Source organism: Cinclus cinclus, chromosome 3 (assembly GCF_963662255.1).
Source record: "Cinclus cinclus chromosome 3, bCinCin1.1, whole genome shotgun sequence".
Lineage (NCBI taxonomy): Eukaryota > Metazoa > Chordata > Aves > Passeriformes > Cinclidae > Cinclus > Cinclus cinclus.
The window spans coordinates 66,496,219-66,520,777 of record NC_085048.1 but is presented as its reverse complement, the minus strand read 5'-3'; the positions used below and the strand labels follow the sequence as shown (position 1 = coordinate 66,520,777).

Sequence of the window (24,559 nt, the reverse complement as noted above, 5' to 3'; positions counted from 1 at the left end):
CTTTAAAAATATAGTCTTTCAAAGCCAAGCTGTTTCCTGGGTTGTACTGATCACTTGTAAGATGATGTTCCTGACACTAAAAATTGAGTCCCCCTGTACATTTCAGAAACAGAGAAGTTCAATGGAAACCTGATCTCTGAGATCCCAAATGGACCTTCCAAAACAATATTACAAAAGTGATCAAAATGTTTGATTTTTTTTCCAAAAAAATAAGTAAAATGTCAAAATTCAACAGAAAAAAAATAATTAAAGGACAGATTCTGGTCAGTACACAGGCTAGCATTTAAAAGAAGAAAACAGATACAGACATTTCTGTAGGAGATGGAAAATAATGAAATAAGTTAGTTTATACATAGGTAACTCAGATACAAAATTGAATTGTAGCAAATAGCACATTTTTCCTTCACAAAAGAGTCACAAAAATATTAGCTATAAGACTAATGATATATTCATCCACCTAACAAAAAAGTGATGTTCCTCTGGAGAACACTTACATTTACTCCAAAATATTGTCATTTAATTCTGAAGTCCAAAAAAACAGGTTTTTTTGTTTTTTTTTAAATTGGTACATCTGTCTTCTGACATTTGTTACTAATGGTTTTGAATCTAAATTATTCTGGTTGGAATCTCTTTTCCTCGCTTTTCAGATGAGCCCAAAAATTACAAAGCCACACGTCAGGAGCAGATCATTTTAGAAGCAGATACTGCTTACCAAGGATAAAACCTTTCTTAAAAAGTAAAATATCATTATCCCTCAAATACTGATGCATGAAAAAGTACTTGAAAGAAATGTTTACAATTACATTGACAGAAATAACATTTTAGGGCAAAAAACAATAAGTATTTTGGTGATTTCTGCATTGCTCCCTGCCCTGTGGTGGGCGAAGACTGAAGGAGGCTAGCTGATCTTCTGTTAATATTTCAGCACCCAGAGAAGAGAAATACTGTATAAAAACTTCATTTCTAGTCTATTGGTCCTTGAAATTTCTCTGAGTCATTAAACTCCATTAAATACTGAAGTAAAACTGCTACCATCAAAATAAATTTTTACAAGCGACTTTTACATCATGTTCTTGTAAAAAAAAAGGGTCCTTAATTATATTACAGTATGGAAAGCTTTCAGTATCAATTCTATTTGGCATTTTAAGAAACAGTCTGCTGATGCAATACAGTAATGTAGCATTATATGACAGATGGACTCATTTCACAGTCATCTGTTCACCCTCTGTTACACAATTTACTTTAAAACAAATATTTTATTCTTACCTAATCTGAATACATAGAAAATAGGCAGTTGTGGATGTTCTGGCTATGTCAGTTCTTAAAGCATGTTGAATTCACCCATTTTCACTTAGAGAACAATGTAAAAGAAATTAAAACAACTAAACACTGAACTATTGGTCTGCCAAGTGAAAAACACAGATAATTAATGGATAAAGTCCACAGAAAACACAATCATGGTACATTCCCTATGCAATTAAAAATAAAACAAAACAAAACAAAAAAAACAACAACACAAAAAAACCCAAACATACCAAGAAGAGTAACATTTAAAGCTTTCTTCCATAAAAATTTAGCTTCTAGTATTCCAGTAACACCAGGACATTTTCCCTCCTTAATAAAAGTCTTATCATCATCTCCCCTTCAAGCCAGCAGAAGCTCCAGTCTTGATCATCTTTTTATTCCTCTTGTGAAGATCACACACACTCTAGTACTAATTTTCATGGAAAAAAGCATGAAAATATTAGCTCTTGCTAATAGCAATTCAGGAACTGTAGTGCAAACTACAGGTTTATGTAAGACAAGCAGTACATACATATATTAGCCTGCCCTTCAGTGACAAAAATTATGCATTTCTACATGTCAAGCAAATGATTTCATCTTTTATTGACTACACAAATTAGTCAAGGTTTTCATCAATCAGAACATTATAAGATTTAAGAAAAATAGGTCATAGGTCTTCTTATTCAGCAGGAAGTAATAAAAATAAGTTGTACATGAACTTAAAAAACAAAAACATTAGGGTGAATTTATGTGGAAATAAACATTTTTTTCTGCATTGGTTTTTGCAGTTTTAAAATGTATTTTAATTTGATTGTGGTGAAACACCCAAAAATGTGTGTTTGCAATGAAACAAAAATATAAATTGTAATATAAAAAAGGAATTGCATTTTGAAAAAAGTGCCAAAACTGCCACTCTTTTATTTAAAATTTCTCAGCATCTCCCCAGTTATTCCCATATAGGATTCTAACTGTATCAGCCAAACTCTAAGATGAATTTAAAATCTTATTTTCCTAAAACAGACAAAATTTCTACAGCATTCACAAAATCCTGGCATTCTTCTAAATATTACTTAAGTAATAGGAAAATAACTTGATTAACAAAATGCAGTCCATGGTTTCCTTTAGGAGTTATTTAGTCAGAATTTTGAAATGGGTTTTTGATTCTACACAATTAATGGGCTAAACAGAAACGGAAGTTCCTTATTTGCCAATGAAAGCTAAGTTAGGCATATTCCTTGATCAAAGCAGGCTTTTTACTTTTTTTACTTTTCTTAAAAGAAATCACTGCTAAAGAGCAGTAGCGCCTGTCCACACCTAATTCCATGGTATGCAGTTACATTACAAACACACAAGCCAAGACTTCTTGGCTTCATCGCTTACAATTAAATTTACCCGATTTCTTTCTCCACCCATTGAGAAAAGACATAGTTTGTTTTCAATCCCTCTCTAAATTGCTGTATTTTTTGAAGGATCCTCTGCCATGTAATTATTTGGGAGCAATTTCAGCAAGGGCTTGTTTATCAAAGCACTTAAACAGTTTGTAAACATTAAGGCTGAAATTTTCTAAGAAAATGGAAGCAGCTAAGTACCTACCTCATTAGAAGCTAGTGAACTGACATACCAAAAGACAGTGCATGACACAGTGGTGAGTGTGTTATGTTCCAGTGCTCTGTGAAATAGGACCCCATTCCAATGTGACATTTCCCAGTTTATATTTTGACTGGTTGCAGCATAATTAGGAAAAGCAGAACATATTTTATGATACTTCCTTTCAGTTCTATGCAGCAATTGCATCAGCTCTAGCGCTCCACTGGATTTGGACTGAAGGAATTAAGGAAATTTAAAATGGGCTATGTGTCTGTGTCTTATTTAATTTTTCTCTGTTTCTAAAAACATTAATTTGTCTTATGAATTCATGTTATATTTTTCCAGAAGAACCAACCATACTTCAATTTCCTTTGGAATAAAGAAAGCAGAAAAGGCTATCTTGCCATCAAAACACCAGAGCCTTTGAATTCTCATGATTTAGACACTTCAAAGCAAATCAGGTCTGGATGTTCTGTACTTGTCCAATTTATTCACAGTTTGACATTTACAGTATCTACATTTTATTTTCCTTTGCAGTCATTTTCCTTTTGATTAGAAACATTCTATGTCTTTATTGTCAAATCACATTTGCGCCACAAAAGAAAGTAGAGCAGCAGTCATTAACAGATTTGAAATATGTGAGCTCTGAGAATTGTGAATAATGGCTATAAAACCATTTCTTTACTCTACCTGATACACAACTGGGAAAGGAGATATTCTTCTGTTATAAAAAAGTTGTGGTATTCACATACTGCTATAGGTATGCAACGAGATTAGAACAATATTAAGATCAGACACACTGTAACTTAAGAACCAAAAAAAATGAAAGTGGATTTAAGCAAATTAATTTTAAAAAAAACCCATAAAACTAAAATAAATCAAAATTAAAGCCCACAAATTAATTTGTGATTTTTTTTTTTACTCTAGAAAAAAAAAAGGCAAAACACTGCAGGAAAGAATTATGGAACACTATTTTTGGGTCAAATTTTAATTTCCCAGAAGGACAAACTCATTCCAGTTATTTCGTGCAGTGACCAGTATATATGACAGGAATGCTTACTGGAAGTTTGAATGCCATACCCACCCCTCAGTCAGCCATAGGGGTGGACAAGAGATTCTCACTTCAACCTCAAATCTCTCAACTGATATGTAGGTGGTTAATTTGAATACTTGGAAAAGTCAGAATCTCTGTAATAGATCCAGTTGGATCAAACTGGTAACATGAATTAAAAAAAAAAATTCCTAGAAAGTTACTTTCAGAACAGAAAAGCTTGATTGCAATAAAGCAATTTCTCACTTGAAAAATCACAAGTCTTTTGAAAGAGATTTCTTCTGTCATGAGTTTATCTGTTTTACCAGTTTAAAGAATGGAAAGTAACTAGGTTTAACAACTGAAGCACTACTTCATTAATCCTGTATCTGTGTTAGGAAGCATTTAGAATGACCTACCTCATACTGCAAGTATTTTAGCTATGAAAAATTGCTAGAAGAAATGAGACTCTTACTAAAAAGAAACCATATTTTCCTATACAGAGTGATTACATTTAAAGAGATCTCCACACTAATAAATTAAAATATAATAAATGTAGGTAGTCTGCAAGCACCTACACCTTCCAAGCAGAAACCATAGATTCCTATTTTTGGCTGAAAAGAGGTAATACATTACACAAATAGTCTTTACCTGGAAAAATTAAGGGGCTGCAGGTTTTGTGTACAAATATAGAAAACCCTAATTCTGTTCTTTTAAATGGTTTCAAATAAGGTCAGAGAAAAGTAAAATACCCACGCACAGGTAAGATTCCTCTGACATTTGGAAAAAACAGAATGAGTTACATTCAGCACAGGAGTTACTTAATGAGGACTTGAGAATCCTTGGTCTTCTCCACTTTGCTACCAACCGACCTTCGGCAAGTCACTGTAACCTCCAGTGGCTGAGAAATGTGAAAGACAACTAAGGAAGCAAACATTAAATAAAAAACTTTCTAAAGTTTTTGATGTGCTGGAGCACTGTAATGCTAGATAAAATTAAAGCATACAGATTTTAAAACATACTGGAGTTTCTTTCTGTTCCAGAAAGCTGCAGAGTCCTGACATTTTTTCCCACCCTGTATCTTCTCAAACACATGAATCAAAGTCTACTGTAGTCAGTGAAGGCATTTCCTTTGATATTTTGGGAATAAATATTAGCATCACTGGGGCTGGGCTTCTAAATATTAAGTAGTTCATGACTGTGACAGCACATGTCCTGTTTTTCTATCAAAAGCTAAACTATTTATAAAGTTGCAAAAATTAAATTAAAGATTTTGCATTTCATACACAAACCCACAAAACTCTATTTCTGTATGGTTCCCCCTTAAAACTAACTTAACATCTTGGATGTTGACGTCTTGAATGTATTATTCTGAAGGAGAATGTTTGGAGGCATTTGTTTACTGTATGCCTCTTTGTTCCATCATTACCTTATCACATCCTGTAGCAGTACATGATGTTGCAGAAGAAACATAAGGAATAACTTGTACACTAAAATAGTTTTAAAAGGCTTTTATGTGTTAGACAAAGCAGAAAGGGAGGAGGGAATCACAAGGAGGGCAAAGGAAAGGCCCATGTTAATTATCTTTTCATCTCCTTTGAAACTGTGTCAATTTGCATTTTAGTTTATGGTCATCATACACAGCCTTACCAGGATTTATTTTTTTATACATAATCCTACTTAAAGATAAGATACTATCTTTGAAGTCTAATACTGAAAGATGAAATTACTAAAATATTCACTATCTCATAACTTTTGGCAAGACCTCCCAAAATCCTGCATCCAGAATATATCACTTAGGTAACAGCACTGTATTCTTATTTTAAAGAAATCTTTCTTTACAGATCAAATAAATGTGATGTCTAGGGAAATCTTGTAACATCAAAGACCCCCAGATCTGACTGTTATGACAAAAATGACAAATTCTGCCAAAAGAGACATTACATTTTAATCATTCCTTGCTCTAAAACAATCTCCACCAGAGAGTGACCATGGTGCTTCTAGTACTATCTCAAATATTTTATAGATCTTTATTATCATAAGAACTACTGTTGCAAATTGAGAGCTGGTATAAAAAGATGCTGACAAAAGGGGATGGAGATTGTAAATTCTGAGTAAACCTACTGAGGTTAGACTGCAGACAGCAGTGACTTCTAAGATGGTATAAATGGGTAAAAGCAATGAAAGTATTTAATCTCTGAATGCTACATATCCAGTGTATCAAGACATTAATGATACACTTGGCTCAGGAACAGTCTTGAACATATTAATGTCCACTGTATACCTTGCAGCTGAATACAAATTGAATTGAAGACTTACTCATCATTATCCTGGTTTCAGCTAGATAGAGTTAATTCCTTCTCAGTAGTGATTACAGCACTGTGTTTTGGATTCAGAATGAGAATGGTGTTGATAACACACTTACATTTTGTTTCTTCGGTAAGTCATGTTTATCCCAAGTCAGGGACTTTTTCCTTGTATTGTGCCTTGCCAGTGAGGAGGTAAGCAAAAGAAACTGAGAGGGAGCACAGTTGGAACAGGTGGCCCAAACTGACCAAAGGGATATTCCACACTGTAGAATGTCATGCCTGGTATATAAACTGGGGGAGTTATCTGGAAATGCAGCCAACTGGGGTTCAGGAAGGGAGATCTGACGTCAGTCAGCAGGTGATGACCAACTGCATTGTGCATCAGTTGTTTTTCCCTTTTTATTTATCACCATTATTATAATTTACCATTATTGGTGTATTTTACTTTATTTTCCATTATTAAACTATTCTTATGTCAACCTACAAGTTTTACTTTAGTTGTCCTCCCCATTCCACTATTGTGAGGGGTGGAGTGTGTGGGTTGAGCAAGAGGCTGCATGGTGCCTAATTTCCAGCTGGGCTTAAAACACAGTAATCAGGAGGAGATCTGGCTGCATTCCTTGTTGTTTGTGTCCTTGTAACATTTGTAAACTCCCAGAAGTGAACTTAAGCCTTAACTTCAGGAATTAGTTCTATAATGTCACTGAAAGTCTGACATTCATTCCTAAGCAGTAGTCCACTGTCTTAAAAAAGCATGTCTTAAAAAAATTGATGCAAAAGGGCTTTCTGATGTTGGAATATTGTACTGGTTTTAGATTTCTTATCAAACCACAGGCTTAAAATTCTAATTTTTGTGTTATATTTATGAATCTACACAGTAATTACTTGCAAATTTAACTATACTTTCAAAATAAAATAGATGCAATAAATCCCCAGACACAGAAAGTTCATTAGGAATAATTATGAGATCAATTTGACCCCAAAAGGATGTAGTTATGGTTTGCTTTATTTCCTTTTTTTATTATGTCAGTAAGACTTATTAACCTGTGAGACCATCCCCACTGTGTGCTCTAAAGCATCTAAAAGAGTTGCAACAACCAACTGGAAAGTGCCAATCAGAATTTGTTCCACAGTATACATAGCAAATGAGGAATCTTGACTTCACTTCAGGGTCCAGGTTATTCCAAGGACTACATGTTCCAAACCAGATCATAAAACTGTAATTTTTTACCAAAAGCTCAAAAGCAGCACAGTACATGTCCTTTGATAGCCCTCAGAGACACAAAAATTAAAAGATAAACCAGGTGCCAAAATATAGGAAAACATGTGATAATTCCCATAGTTTGTAACTACTGAATATTGCTGCTGGCAAACCAATGTAATCCTACAAGATTAATGCACCAGAACACCTCGCTCATATCCAAAATAAGTTTTCTTCACACTGGTAAAGCAGTAAGCCACACTGTTGAAATCTATTGAAATCCATTTTGAAATTCATTTGAAATCCAGGGCAGAGCTCTCAATGGCCTTGTCCTGACATCTGAGTGAGGGCACAGCCCCAGGATGGCCCCACCTCAGTCCCTCTGCTCCAGTTCACATGGAGGCAACTGGGACAGCACGGTACCCCAAGGGCTGCTCTGAGTACCAAACTGCTTCTGCTGCCTTTTCTCTTGCATCCCTGCCAAGCACATACATAAAACAATAATTAGTTCTTAGCCTCACTAATGCTCTCCTAGTGTTATCTCAGACGCTGTTGAATCCATGACACTAAAAATCAGATTAATATAATTAATAAACTCTTAACTTGTTTATCTTAGAACTTCAGACCTTACAGCAAGGCTCATAAAATTAAAACATTCACAGAAATAAAAACAACACTATAATTCCCTCTTCTGACTATGCAGAAATAATTAATATTTATATCTAGAGAAGACATAATGATGAAAAAGTGAAGTGTGGAAAAGAATTAATGAAGTTCTGGAATGTGGTCCATGAAGGAAGGGGTTAAACATATGCACAGAAAAAGGAAGACTCAAGATTACCAAATAGATAGAGGACAGATGTGAAAGCCATAGACAGGTTTTTGATCTAGTGGAAGACATCCATGTCCATGGCAGGGGAGTTTAACTAGATGATCTGAAAGGTCCCTTTCATAGCTTTTTGTGATTCTACTGATCAATGAAAGACCAAAAAAAAAGAAAAAAAAAAAAAGTATGAGAGAATTGATCATTTGTGTTACACACAAACTAAAAGAATTTAATTATAGTAGGTAAAACGTTTAAGGCTAAGAAAGAAATGAGTACATAAATAAGTTGTGAGACAACTTCAGCTTAGACAACTGAAGCTTCTGCAGCACATGATAGTTATGAGAGTTCTTAAAATTTAAGTTATCTTTATGCCACATGTACTGGGAGCAAAGCACAGCTTTCAGTGCTGTTGCAAGAACCTCAATTGAAGTTTTTAAAGATGCATAACACTATATTATTCTAAACATGTAATTCAAATTCAGGTCATATTTTCTCATCCTTGGTATCTTGGTATCTTCAAAATTTCACTGCAATAAGTTTGGCAGGGTGTGACTGCTTTTGAGAGCCTTATTAACCATTTAATGGCTCAGTTAGGATGATGCATGACAGAAGAGTTTTATATATATCATGTCTTTTGTGCATACAACTGAAAACAGTTCATACATGGAAGAAGAAAGAAAATTAAGTAGGAAGAAAATGAGGTAGCGGTTTTATGATGAAATCAAATAATAATGAAATCAATCAATGATGAAAAATATAAATGCTTTTTGAAGAGAACCTACGTAGCTGTGCATGTTGATACATACTGCACAGACACAAAAGCAAGTCTTCAATATTTAGATCTCAGAACTTTATCATATGCTCATCCTTTGCCCATCCCATCAAAATCTTTGAGAACCAAACCACTGATCTTCAAAAGCTACTTTATGTAACACTATTTATTTTTTAAATGCATCATTTAAGTCTTTATCCCTTAATTCCATTTTATATTACTAATGTTGAAAAAATCTAAAATAGTACATTTTTGTTTCAAATACATATTTTTCCAGACACAGCAGTATAATTATTTCAAGTTATTTCTCACTAAATGAGGAAAAGCATCGTTGCTATAAACTAAGACCTACAGGGATGCATAAAGACGATCAACAACCCGGTGAGGAAGTGGTGGAGCAGATAGGAAAATAAAAGCTCTCTGGGGTTTATCACACACAAGAGCCCTTGTAATCAGCAGCACAGGACTAAAATGAGCCCACCTCAAGCATGTCCACCTAAGTAAGGATGTGCCTACAGGACAACATTATGGGGAAAACCCTCTTGCCTTTCCTAGGAAATCAGCACAGGGTGCCTCTATGACGTGCCTGTATCCCAACACAAACAGCAAGAGGAACAAGCAGTAGGAGCTGGAGATCATGGTTGTTCCCAGGAGGTTTTTGGAGGACACTGATGATAACTTGACAGAGCTGACTGACAATCTGAGAAGGGCAAGTGCCCTTTTGAGCTTCACAGCCTCTTAAGAAAAAACTGGCTGGGGGCAAATCAAGAAAAAACTGATTGGGGGCAATCTTGGCAGCAGTGACCAAGCCTGATCACCTCACAACATGCACTTCCTCTTTCCTCAGAGTAACCTTTTATGGAGAAATGATATATGTATTTTATATATAAACCACTGAAGAAAGAGAATGTACCTAGGCAAAATTCTCCACACAAATATAAGCAGGCCCTGCCTGTGCCCTGCAGTAACGAGCAGCCACATGAGCACAAAGGCAACAGAGCCTGACAAAGCCAGACTCACAGCGTGTTCCATCTTGGGATTACGTCTGTACTCAGTGTGCAGCCCCAAGGCAGTGGGGGCATAACTCACTCACATTCACCTACAAAGGACAATACATCTCTACTATTAGTAACTTGGTAAAGGTTGTGAAATGAAGAAAAAGCAGTAAATTTAATCCATGCTTCACAAGGACAGACTGTAACCAAGTCAAACCTCTTTCCCTTCTTGTGGTGTCCATGAGTACTCGCAACCATCAGCCCATGTATTGAAGCAATCTAATTTTTGGGCCTAGGGCACATGGACTGCAAAGACTGAGATAATCAACTTGAATTCATAAAAGGTCTGCCATAATTTAAAAGATACAGAATAAAATAAAATGTAGAAAGCATCTCCATTTTTATATTTTTCATCATTCTTCCACTCCCACTGGAAAAGAGGTATCTTCAACATCAGCCTCAATAGCTCAGGTGCCAAAAAGACTTTTTGATTCAATAGTTCTTCTCCCAAGTCATACACACAAATGTCACACACACACAAAAAAGCACTCAATTTGAAATTGATTTTAGATTTCTATAAATTCCACCTATATTACTCGTATTTTATTACTTTCTGACCACTCCAGACTTCCTTTACTGTTGCTTAAAGCTGCAAGATAGTGAAGCTCTTGTCTGTACATCCTTGAGTAGAATACTGCTCAAGTCTTCTTGTTTGTCCTGGCTTTGAATCTCCAAGTTTAAGGTTTACTTTTTTTGCATATACCGTAATTGATTTTTATGCATATATTGTACTTGGAGCTAATCAGTTAAAAAAAACGTATTTTTTGAGGTTCAGTGTTCAGCTCATTAGGTAAGCCATACGATCAAGTGATATTGCTAAATATCAGTGCAAAGAATAAAATGAAACCCACAAAAAATGGTTTGCTTATACTGCAGCACATGTTACCATGGAATCCATTTTTATTTCAGTCATAATAAAGAATTATTGCCAAGGCAGTTAAGGGCTTATAAAATTCATAAATTCTTTTGTAGTTGTCAGCAGAGTCTCTCAACTAATAGTATGCAAATTTCTTTTTGGGATTAATTTTGGTTCATAAACTCTTTTAATCAATTAAATGTAATTGAACTAAGAGTGATAGTAATATAGGAATGCTTGCTCAGATAGGAACTAAATAAGATGATCAATTCCTACCATAACATGTAGCAATTCTTCCAAATTTTTGATTCAAGGTTTCACAGCTATTATTAGATACATTCAGGACTTTTTTTTTTTTTTTTAATTGTACAGTGTAATTCAACCCAAATATTTAGGGCTGGTCTTCTCAATAACTCCATTCAAAAATGTGCCACTATCTGTCTGAGCATCAACTTCAGCATTGTTTTTTCTTCTCTGTGCCTCTCTGCTTTTCCAAATGTAACCTACTCTTCTTTCCTTTCAAACTCTCAGTGTCCTATCTGCCTTCTAGCTGTTGGTAATACATCCCTGAATTCAGCTAAGGTCTTAGCCCTTTTGCATCCAAAGTGACAGCAAACAGAACTATTCTCTTTCCTCCAGAACTGAAATTGTGACATTGCCAGACTCCCATGGAGGATAGCAAGTATCCTCCATGTCATTGATTTTTCAGGTAGAACCATCCTCAAATCAAGTATAACAATTTGTTTGTAAACTACACAGAAATATCTTCCAAGCAACATCTCGAAATTAAGACAGTGACTGGCACACAGATGGTTGAGCTCTGTTCCAGCTCAATTATTTATGATTTTGTAGTTACATAGATTGATTTCTGCAGTTCCTTTTAGGTGCCTGAAAAAACCAAGAATCTATAATTGACAGATGATGAGCCAGCTAATGAACACTATGGAGTGCACATACTGCAGGATGTACTGCTTCAGAATGAGAGAGAAAAAATTGCTGGAAAAAAAATAGCATAAAAAATTCTGGTGATTTCTTTTTTATTATTATTAATGGAGGGCTTGCTCTCTCCTAAGTACAAAGAACTGACTAGTACTGTTAATGAATCCTCTCAGGAAATAATCATTTCAGTTGAGGTCTCCAGCTCTCTTCTACTTTCTTTGTGCTAATTCAGGCCTTTTTACAAATGTATGAAGACATTGTTGCCACTCTCTTTCACAGCTGAACCACACCACAAGCTTCTTTTATCCAAATTATTAAAGAGGCAATCCTTAAAAGAAAAAGGAGCATAAAGGAGAGGGAGAGGAAACATCAAGTCAGTACACCTGGACAAAAATAATGCACTTAACACATTTCCCAAAAACTGCAAATACATACTCACAACATCTTCAGAGAGTTTGTGCTCATTTACAGAAGGATAATCTCAATAAGACAATATCAAAAGACTAAGTATATAAGTGCATACAGTATTTTACACATATTTAATACTTTAAAAAATTAAAAATTTAATGGTTTTCTACTATAAAATAAATATGCATCATGATGCATCATTTCAAAGAAACCTGGGCTTAAGCTCAAGATGCAGTTACCAAAGAATGAGTTTTCATCAAATAAACTCAATGAATATTCTGTTTCTTATTTAGAGCTGAGCATTTCCTCTTATTAACAATTTCCCACTTTTTGTTCCTTCTATTGAAAAAGAGGGTTTTTTTGTTTGGTTGGGTTTTTTTTTTACTTTTTTAAAATTTCAATTCTATTGTATTTAAAGTAAATCACTAGACACCAATGTAAATATTAAGTATTAAAGTTTATATACTATAAAAACAATTTAAGTTTCTCTTAATTCAGAATTATGAAAATTAAATGTAAGAGTATTTTATTTCAAGTTTACTTTTGGCTTGTATTGGTAAAATTGAGTTAGAGAATTCTGAATTTCAACCAATCACAATTACTTACTGTGACAAAGGTAATTTATAACTTTTTTGTTGCAACACAAACAGTGTCTCCACAATGAAAGTGAAATACTCTGGCAGGACAACAAGCTCTGTGAGTAATTCTGCATAATAAAAACCTATTTCAAATTTTCTTTAATATTTTTTCCAAACAGACACCATTCAATTTTACAGATCCTGAATGCTACACCTTCCACTGCCAGATAGAGACAGACCCAGGACTCCCTGTTTTCTGCCATCTCACAAAGAGGGTCAAGGTACCTCAGAGCTTTAAAAGGATAATAAGGTTGTCAAGGCTGTAGCTGCAAATATAATATCCACTGATATCAATGGAAAAATAATATTTCATTTCTGACTTTATTTCAGGACTTCCAAGCCATGAAAAAAAAAACCAGCAACTGAGAACTGATTTGTCAGGTAGCTAAACTAAGAGGTAGAAACTTTCATTGTGTAAGAACCAGAAAGTTACTTAGTAGAGCTACCACTGATGGAGACCAATTCTGTTATTTAATCTATATAAAAGGTTTACAAAACCAGATACTTTTTTTTTTCTCATGCCACACTTTTTCTGCTGATGATGACTTTCACATCCTTATCCATTCTGAGTCAATCACTTTGATGCTGTATGCACTAATGTAGGGGCAGAAAGCTCAGTCAGTGACAGTAGTCAGGAAATTATTGTGGGGCAAAAATTTGCCTTCCTATTCAGCACTGTGTTCCAAACAGACAGACATTGTACAGAGTGCCATCACCTAACCCAACTAAACTATTGATTCTGTCCAAGCCAACTATGTGATGGCAATAGGAGGATCCATCAGCAGAAAGACTAGAGGTACTCTTTCACATTCATTTGCTTGTAGTTCTGAGTTTTAATAGATTTTCATTTTCTCTTTTTCTCTAACTCACTTAAAACACCAGAACATATTTTTCTTCTATCATAGGACTCTCACCTTCAATCTTTAATTTACCAGCCCCAGGAAAAAATCTCAAAAGTAAAAGCAGATAGGATGAGAGAATACCAATACAATCCAAAGTACAATGTCATTTGTAATTCGATGTATGACAATTTTTTCCATGCCAAGATCTCAAAAGAAGAGACTGAAACAGAGAACACCTCCCTACAGCTATGGAAATAGAAACATACCAATACAATGCTTATTGGAATTCCCACTGCCACTACATTTACACAAAAGTGAGCACTTTACAGGTAGAACTTCTTGTTCTGTGCAAACAAGACTGAAAGAAACAGCAGTTTATCTGGAGATACAATGTGATTAAAAGACTTCCAGTGTAAGCTAATGACCATACTGTCTTTCTCCCAGTTCTTACAATTAGATTTCAGTAGTAACTGTTCTCTTTTACATACACATTCAGATTTATATGGACAGTTTATTCACCACAGCCATGGTTTAATTATATATTTATGCATATGTGATTACATACAGCATCAAAAAGTATAAATAATAATAATAAAAATAATATAGAGTAATATCTATTATAATACTGATTTAAATAAAATAATTGAAATATTAAAATCCTTTTAAACAGAGTTTACCCATAAAAACTAAAACAGGAAGAGACTGCTTAGCTTATTTCAAATAACTTAATAGTTTCAAAATCTAAAAGAAGGAATATGTTTCAAAGATAGTGTATGAATGTATTTCTTTTTGTAGCCACGTCATACATTCCAATTAAATCCTAAATCTGTGTAAGACCTTAAATTACTCCACAAGGTCTTCACTTGCTATGCTGTCAATGAGCTGGGCTGCTATGAGAAAAATTGCTCAAGAGCTCCTAACAAGAGGATGTAAGGATGTAAGGATGCATCTGTAAGGATATACATACTCCTACTGTGTGGGTGTCATGGATGGAGTGATGCACTGAACTTGTAAGAGAGAAGTAGCAGTAAGTTTGTTGACTGACATAAAACAGCAATTTAACCAAGCTGAATAGTAAATGTTTCAGATGTTTAACAACACTCAGTGGCAAAGTACACTTGATTAGTTACTCTAGAGAAGAGAGTCAGCCAAAACTAAGAAAGGACCCCCTCACTCTCAAACTCCTTTCTGAGGGAGTTCAAGGTGTGCTGGATCTGGACCTGATCCCAGACTTAGCCAATGGTTCATGTCTAAAGAATTATATGTGCACAATCAATCCTTTATGTCACTTAGAAAAGATTTCAGCACATTTCAGCACGTTTATTCCCAACTCACTTACTGACTCAGCCCAAAGCAATAACATTGAGAGGTGTCTCAATTAAAGGGAATATCCTGGCATGCAGCCTTCTGCCATTCACAAGAGTTCAGCAGGCCCTGGGCTGTCCACTATTTATGGAGCAAGATGATTTCCTTGTAGTCACTTTTGGTAGACACAGCTGTAGTTTGGTTGGCACATGCTCAGATAGCCCTCAGCTATTCAGCAAGGCTTATTTATGGCTCTAACTACTGTGTTCTGTATCTTCCCAGAGTCCAGCTTAAGCCAGAGACAGCCAGTCAGATCACCACTGATATCTAGTACTCAAACTGGGGAGAAAAGAGGGGGAGGAGGTAGTGGGCACACCGTCACAGTGAACAACTTAGCAATGCCTTGACTTCTGAGAGTTTCCTTTTATATTCCCAGTATTAGTGTCTATTACCATGCACAGAACTTCTTACATTATTAAACACCAAGAAGAAAAACTGAAATTATTCATCTTCCAATTTCTCAACCCCTCCTGGTCTTTATCTCACTACCAGAAGCCTTTTAAGGCAAGATCTCAGTCCTGCTGCCAGTCCATTTCAAACCACCACAGCTTTCTTACCTGAGTCTAAACTCAAGTTTTATGAAATAAAGAAGTACAACAATTCAGTAAACCAAAACTGAAAACAGTCCTCACTTTAATATTTCAACATGAGATTTGAATGTTTCTACCATTTATTGTTCTTAAGTGATATCAGCTTCTTAGTAACTGCCATAATTAGGCATAGCACTCCATATGGATTGATTTTTTTTAAAGTTTCAGATGTTGTAGTTTTGCTGACAGATAAATGAGTCATCAGTCTGTCAAACAAGACAGCAAAAAGAGTAGGTAAGAAAATCTTTTTTTCAAGGCTTTTGGAGGTCATAAAATCAGTGGGATTTTATAGAAATTAATATACTTTTTATAAAGCTGCTTCAAGTTCAAGAAACAATTACCTGGCACTCTAGTCATGTATGCCTTAAAAACTGCTGACCACAGTAGATTCCCAGGCTGCACTCATTCAAGGCTGAGGATGACACTTCAGAGCCCAGCACTACACGCTGCTGTTTTCACAGCCTGCAGCAGAGATCTGTGCCCTAGCCAAGGGATGTCCTCCCCACTTTTGAGATCACTGCAGTGGTGCCCACATTCTCATCATTCAGCCTCTCTTCTAACCCTGAAAGATTTCTGTGTTTCAGTGCCACTCAGCTAAAGCTCACACCATGCAATACCTGAGGGAAACTCAATGGAGCGCAGCAAGGGCAGCTGAAGTGGAGAGCACGGGTACCCCACCTTTGGTGTCTCCCAGTCTGCCATGGGTGGCCAAGACTGAAATGGCAGATTCATTTCTCATTGCTGTTTTTTTCCGAAGAGTCACAGAATACGACATAGGCTGATGTTCTGTTGCTGTAAGAATACCTCTGCTGTGGGTATTCTCTGCCCAGGTACCAGGGTGCTGCAGGAGAGATGGGAGCTGCCCCATGCCAGGAGCAGATCATGCCAGTCAGCTGCAACCAACCCACTGCAGGGCACAGCTGAGTCCCACAGCCACCCTGGAGAGTGCCTCAGGGAAAGCGTGTTTCAGAAAGGACAAAAAATGAGAGCAACAAGGGATGAGGGGAAAACATGTGAGAACCAGCTCTGGGAACACCCAGGTCATTCCAGAAGAAGGCGGGAAGCTGTGCCATCTGCACTGGGGCAGGATTCCCTGGCAGCCCGCAGAGGAGCCCAGCCAGAACAGGTGGATACGACTGCATATGTACATAGCCTTAAAGCTCCCCTCCATTAAAAAGAAAATACTACCAGTTTGGGGGCACTTTAGTGGACTTGAAATGAGTCCATTAATGCTACTTTGTTCTTGCTAATCCTAAAACCACAAAAGAGAAGTAAAGGTATTTTCTTTAAGGGAATGAAGGATACCTCACATGCAAAAGCATTTAAAGCATTTATGTTTCTAATTGTGCCACAGTCAGTTATAAATGGTTACTTTCTTCCTCCCACAAATTTGTTGGTGACACAGGATACAAACACGTGCTCATATCCAAAACTAAAAAGAGGGATCACATAGACAAAACCTGATATTCAGCCCGTTCTCTTCCCCTTGCCCAATGAAAAAGTCTAGAAAACCATTCACATCAGTATGAAGTACTTCTCTCCAAGCACAGCACTCAGCAGCAGAGCACCACATTTGCAAAAGTCTCCTCCACTTGCCTGATTTGCTTTGTTTTTATGGTCAAATGGTTCCCCCCAGAGTGACTTTTTATAAGCTCAGACTGAGCCAGTGTGTGGTCAGAGGTCACATGTGTGAGGTACCTGCTCTACGCACAAAAGCAGCACTGACATTTAACTGAGTAAAAAGCTCACTGACGCTTTTGAAAAACACCCATGAAGGCATTTCAATTTAATGTGATTTGCATGCTAATTCCATCAGCTCAGTGACAAAGCAAAGATAGTGTCATCTGGAGTATTCCGAGTATTGTGACAAATCTTTAGATGTTTATACTGTTTTCTATTGTTTTGTCTCTAGAGTTTCTTCACTGCCTTGAACCTACACCAATTAAGCTAATTGAGAATATCACCACATTTTTGGTGCAAGATTATCTTAGAGAATGCAAACTGAAATATTTAAAAGGTATAATAAATTTGCCTTTATATCAATAATTTGGGGGTGGGGGAGGAGGGTTACTAGTGATCATGGTTTGATTAGTCCTGTGAAAATCATCACAGATTCAAGGGCTGTTATGCTACAAATGCACCCAGCCATTGCTTCACTAGAACACAGCAACTGCTGTGCTTATGACAAAAAGGATTAGTGGCAGATTTTGTGCTGAAGGTGATGTAGTTGAGGAAGGAAAGCCTACGTCATGGTTTAATTCCTTTAAAATGGTTATCTCAATGATTCTTACCTAATTCAGCATACACATTTTTGATATTTATAATGCTTCTGCACTGAATTTTACAGCACCTTTCACATAGTCACGTGAACTGCACATTTATGTATGGTCTGTGTGCACACTGTGCAAGCAGAAGATGAAGCATAAAGCAAGGTGTTCTGCCAAGGTTTGGCAGAATGGTGGTACAAATCATAAAAGGTAAACCTGTCAGAGAAAATAAGCTCCTTTTTCAAATCTCAAAATGCTTGACTGAGAACACCAGCAACTGAGAACACAGGAAAGCAAGGCTTTCCTTCTGTAGTTATGTTACTGTTTTTTCAGCACTACAAAGGAGATTCTCTGTTTTTCATGTTATCTTATGTGCAAATATACCTTAAAGGTAGCACATACTCTATACATGGTCCACTAACAAGAAACCATGCATGAAATATTGTAGACTTTAAGGTCTGCCACAAAAGTGGCAGAAAGTGAAAAGGCTATGATGGGAGTTTCCTTCAAAATGCTACCAAGAACTCAATTTTTTCATGTTAATGTTCCCATTCTGTTGATCATTGTTATGCCAAAAAAAAGGTCCTTTTCAGCAAATTATTCTCTTTGTGAATTTTTATGAAATGTTTCTTACCAAAACACATTTCAAACAAATAAATTACATCTAATTTCTTCCAGATTATGTTGCCATCTGAAAGACACCAATATGTGTGAATGAGATTATGAATTGTCCACTCTGTTTTTCAATTTCCCCCTGAGTTTGAGGATTCAGAAGTACCATGTTCACCTCTGAAGAAAATGAAGGAAGATCCTTCAAATATAAACAACATTTAAAAATCTCTTAGGCTAAGCTAAGTATAAATTGAATAGTGTTAAGTTATAATAGGGCTATGTTTTCTTTCATGAATAAGGCATTTATTATTATTTGGTTTTTAATCTACTTACACACAACTGCGTAATATTAGTCATATTACCATTGCATAGATATTAAAAAACTGGTGAACAGCAATAACATAAACTATCATTTAATCATTAAAAACACCAAGCAAAGCCAAAATCAGGGTCTTCAGCACTGTACTGCCTAGCTGCATTCATGCTCTCCCTTCCATACACTAACATGACATTGTACTATTTTTGCCTTACTTAAAAAAAATGAAAGACTAACTGAAAACAGCGAGGCATAGCTGACAACTCCATAGCTTTTTTTCCCCAGCCTACTGCTCTACTGCTTTTTGGCCGTATTGAGTTTTTGCCCAACATTAAATACTATTTTTCAACAATTAATCTAAGAGAGCTTTTCAAAACAGAATCAAAATGGTTTTTTCAATTCAAAAGGCATTTTCAACTTTTCACAAGTTTGGGCCATACTTTCATAAATGAAGAGACTTCATAAATTAAAAGGAAGTAACATCCATATATTATTAGAATGGAATAGTTTTGATGGAAAAACCTACTGGTGCAACTCTACTTTTACAAATTATTGTTCATATACCTAAGCTTAAGGATCAACACATACCTGCTGCTTCTTTTTTTGTTGTTATTAAACAAAATCTGTAATACTCTAAGATGTGGTTATATAGTCTTCTGTGAGTCCTAGAGAAGACAAAAGTCTGGGCTGTAGGAAGAAAAATTAAGCCTAACTGATTTGCATACAAGCTTAGTTTCAAAACATGCAAAATATTTCTTGAAGCTTTGGGATATGAAGCTAACAGTCCAATTTGTCATATCTACCATGAATTATGAAATATAAAATGCATTGTGGGGAAATATTCAGCTTGATTTTATTATTTCCACTATTTCAGTTGAAATGCTTACATATATCATGCTATCTAGCTCTTAGTCATTTGCTAGAAAATTTTTATTTGCCATCATTTGCTCAAACAAAACCTGCATGAAAGCTCAACAAAAACTACACAAAACACATAGAGCTCTGCATGAATTTGGCATTGCCCATCACCAAAGAACAAGCAAATGCTGTCAGCGAGACAGACATCAGAAAAGCCATACTGAAAGCTTCCACTGGCTACCAATGTTTGCTTCAACAGTACCTTCAGCTTTGGAAGGGTAATCAGAGGAGCAGGAAGCCATCTCCCTCTTCTCTCACTGCATGGAAAGGGATGAGGCAATGAGAAGCTTTGCAGCTGACCCACTTAAAGCAGATCTGTCCAGAGTACAGAAATATGGGAAGAGCTCTGCTTGTAAAAGCTTTTAGATATTGTGCCTGTGGAGAAACAGGTGACTTCTGCTGCCACAGCTGGAAATGCCTCCAAAGCACTCAGCCTAAACCTCACGTGCACAGCAGCACGCTTTTGCCAAGGCAGAAATGAAGTAAAATTAAGAGTAAATGAAATGAAGGTAAGGCAGAAATGAGGCATGAGGTGAGATGCACAAGTAGCTGCTAATGAGTGTTGATCTCATTAAAGATCAAGCAGAGTTGTCTTTTTGCCATTTTAAACACAAAAATAGAAATAAAGGAGGCTTCCTGTAGACCTAAGTGTTTTATTTAATGACACCAAAGCAGTGAAAAGTCTGATGTCATGTGTAACAGCTTACCTTTGACATACAAAAGGACATATGGCCTGAAGGGGCTACAAAGTATAAGAACTTCTAATGTATGTTGTGTGGGTATTCACAATGTATTATAGTTCAGTGTCATAAAAAGACATTCATGGTGCATCACAAAATCCTTTTAAATAGCAGCGAGGGTCTTTGCAGCAATGCAAATGTAATGTTTAATCAGTACAATGAAATCAAGTTGATACAAAGTGACATAATAACTATGTGAAGCTTATTACTGGTACTTTGAGGTATCAATGTGTTTCAAGAAGATTTTGCATGTTGTTTTTCAGGCGAAATCCATCACAGCTACCATACAACGTGTGTTGCATGAAAAGACAAACTGTCAATACAATCTTCATATCAAAATTATCTTTTTCATTAGAGCACAGATGACAAGGAATCAGAATAAAAAGGTTGACACTTGATATATAGCTTAAAAATGTAAATTTTATAAGTCTGTGTTTTTATATTTTCAGACAGTATTCTTCTGGAGTTATTAAAAATATGAACATGCATTTTAAACTTTGTTATGATTTTCCTAAATAGGCATAAAGTAGATAACTTGAGCATATGTTATTCACCTACAATTACTCTGAAAGTAAGACTTGTTTCTGCTTTTTTTCTTTTCCCTTTCTTTTGGTTCTGCAAGGAGGATGAAACATGGATTCCTTCTGTTGGGACACAGGAATGATGTAAAACCAACAAACAAGGCTTAAAAATATGCCCATAAAATATAAACTAGAGTCCGCTTCAATCTGTTCTAGTATTTTCCTTTAGCCAGAGACTCATGCTATGGTTTGTGGCTCTTTTTCTGAATTGAGGAATCATTAGGCCTTATCAACAAAGTGAATCTTGCAAACAGGCATTGGTATTTGGATCTAAGCTAATCTCCTGTATAAACTGAGGACAAATTGTATAGTTACTTTGAAAGGAAGAAAAAGAGGCTTAGGACTCTAGATTATCTGTTCCACTAAGAACAAACAGCTCCCATGTGAAGAGGATTTGGCGAGATAAGTGCTACAGAAGCACTGACTCAGAGCAGTCCAAGCTGACTCCACAACCCACTGACAGAAAAGTTCACAAGCTATTTCTTTCATTTATACTCTTTCTTGATTATTCCTTGAGCAATAAGAATAACCACTGCTAGCCAAAAGCTGCAGTCAATACTGGAGGCCAAGAGCCGCCACTATCTATTTAGATTGTTGCTAATAGTCTTCATCGCAAATGTGAAGTATCTTTACATAAAAAAAGCAAGTGAAATTCCCCTAGTTCTGTTGGAAAGTTGTCTTGTGGTTTTGGGGTTTTTTTTCAGAAAGTTGACATATGACAACAGTACAGTAAGCATAAACGACACAGCCATACTGATTTGAATCTGTAGGTAGCCTGGAGCAGGATGTGTGGAGTAATCATCCAGCTCACATTAATCACTGTCCTCATGAATTTGAAAATCACCCTTCTCAAGGACACATAAGAATTCACCATGTTTACTTCAGGACTACTACCCTACTGCAATAATACAAATAGCATTTTGTTTTCCTTCCCCCCACCCTGCCCCACCTGATAAAATCTGCTCTTGCTCTTTTTCATAAGATGTCCCCCACACTCCTATTTGGAGATCACCTGTATGGGATGAAGACAACAGATTGTTGAAGTTTTCAACAAACATCTGCCCTATCACAGTGCAGCCAGGAAGTTGGAAATGGCTGATTAAATAGCAATATCCAAAGAGATATCACAGCAGAATCCTCCCCTCTATTAAAAGAAAAACAAAACAAAATAAAATCAGGAAGACTCAAGAATATTTGAAACAAGAGAGATATCTGAAGTGTCTTGAAGTAGGTATTAGGCATATGAATAAGTAACACATGACAATGAAGAACAGAGTATCTTTAAAAAGGCATTTCAAAGCACAACATGGTACACCTCAAAAAACCTGCTATGCACTACTGAGTGGCTGGTGAGTTTTAACACCAACAGTCTCCTAATGAAAAGGATGCAAATTAGAAAAACCTGAATAATCACAACAGGATATAAATGGCAGAAGATTCAGTATCCATCACTCAATTTCATCTAAAAGTTCCTCTGCAACACTTTGGTCTTTACTTACAGACTGTATGAGGCAACGAAACAGTGCAAAAAGGCAACCAAGGATGGGGTTGGCACAGAAATCCTAATGTGAGAGAATCTTAATGGCTTGGAAAAAAATTCCCTAAATTTGGGAAAATCTGTAAATTACCTGTCTTTTTCTTGTTAGTAGCAGCTCTGTAACATAAAGAGTATGTTTATAATAGGAAAAAAAAGGACTCAGCAATGTACATAGCTCTCTGATTATATCTGATTATTTTACTTACTAAGAAAGGAAATACTATGCCCCCCACCAGCTCCTTTGGTTTTGGGGGCTTTTTTGGGCCACACTGTGAAATAATGAAACTGTTTTTAAATGCTAGCACCAAAGGTAATTTTAAGGGAAAAAAAAATAGAATAGTATAACTCACAGGAATTAAATTTTAAAAGCAAAAGCAATGTGCTCCTCTTTTGAAAGCAGAGTTATTTTAACTGTAGTCAAAAGCACATATGGGCATCTCTAAGAGCTGAAGTAAAGACTTTTTTTAAGAAAAAATTGCACAAAACACCCAAACAGCTGCATATATTTAACATGTGTCAGCAAAGAAAGTTCTAAATAAACTCATACACAATATTTTGTTCAAACAGGAGCAGGCAACTGAACAGTCCATCATCTTGATGCCAGACATATCTTTTTTCTGCTTCTCTGGAAGAAAGCAACTATGTGTTTTTTCTTGACAACTATACACTCATAATATTTTTCTTGATACTTCAAAGTGTGAAGATTTCCATACTTTTATTTCTAAGCTTCCATTAGAAAATACTTCAAAAAGCCTACAACACTTGCTTAGTATTAGATTCTTATCTAATTCACTTAAAATAGCCATGAATTTTGTGAAAGAACATGTAGTTAAAGAACCACAAATTTAAAGAGAAATTCTTAAGCACCATCTATGTTTTACCTAATACTCTGGACCTAATTCACAGAAAGCACCTTTAGTATGATTTTTACTTACATAAGCAGCCTTTCTCAGAGGTAAGCTTTCTGTTCCATGAGCTGTCAGTCTGAATCAAGTTTGATACATTGCGGTGACCATGAAACACAAGATTGAGCTTAAGAGAAGGAAGATGGATCCAAAATAAAGCTACTGCTTTTATGCCATCTTTTAGTCTGGGGTTGTGTACTAAACCCTCTCTCTCTCACAAAGCCTTTGAATAGTTTGTGCTATAAATAATTTCCTATCATGTATTGTCATTCCCAAGAAAAGATCGTTGCAAAGTCACTGTTAATGCCACCTATGAAGAATTTTCTACAGTAACTACTAAGAACAGTTTTTGTTAGTGCTGTAATGACAAAAATCATTAACTATTTCTTCCAACTGACATGGGGAAATAGAACTCCAGGAGGAGTGCTACTGCGAATATGCAAGTGTTGCATAAGAACAAAAGCCAACTTACTGATATAAACAACAATCAATATTTGTTCATGTCTAGTTTAATCCTAAGAAAGGGAGACAGTAAGCATGTCAGCTGCTCTAGGTTTAATTGGACCAATGTTCAAACATCCTTATCAACTTTGTAGTGCAAATTTTGATGTGAAGCTCTGCCAATATTCTACTAGCTGATTTTCAAAATAACGTGATTAATGAAAAGACGGAACTTTGTGTTACAGTAATGTGCTTAAATATAAGCACAGCCATTTACTTCTATGCCAGCAAGAAGACTGAGAACTACAGCATTTGGAGATCTCTTCAGTTTCTTACCAAGAAAAGTATTTCTTTTTCTTTCCCCTGAAATTCAATATTTCTTTCTAGAATGCTATGCCTCACCTTACAGTAATTAAATAAAATTTCATGACTGGAACCTGTCTACAAAGAACTACAATCCAGAATTAGCCTGTGGCAGTGAGGAGAGCAAACACCAGTTGCACTCAGTCACCTTCATGTTTTCAGTACACTTATCTGAAT

General features: G+C 35.9%; 1 protein-coding gene across 8 annotated transcripts in view; it reads right to left on the bottom strand.

Annotated features, from left to right (window-relative positions):
• Positions 1 to 24,559, bottom strand: part of RGS7 (regulator of G protein signaling 7) — a 227,264-nt gene that overhangs the window by 137,026 nt on the left and 65,679 nt on the right. The window lies entirely within an intron of this gene.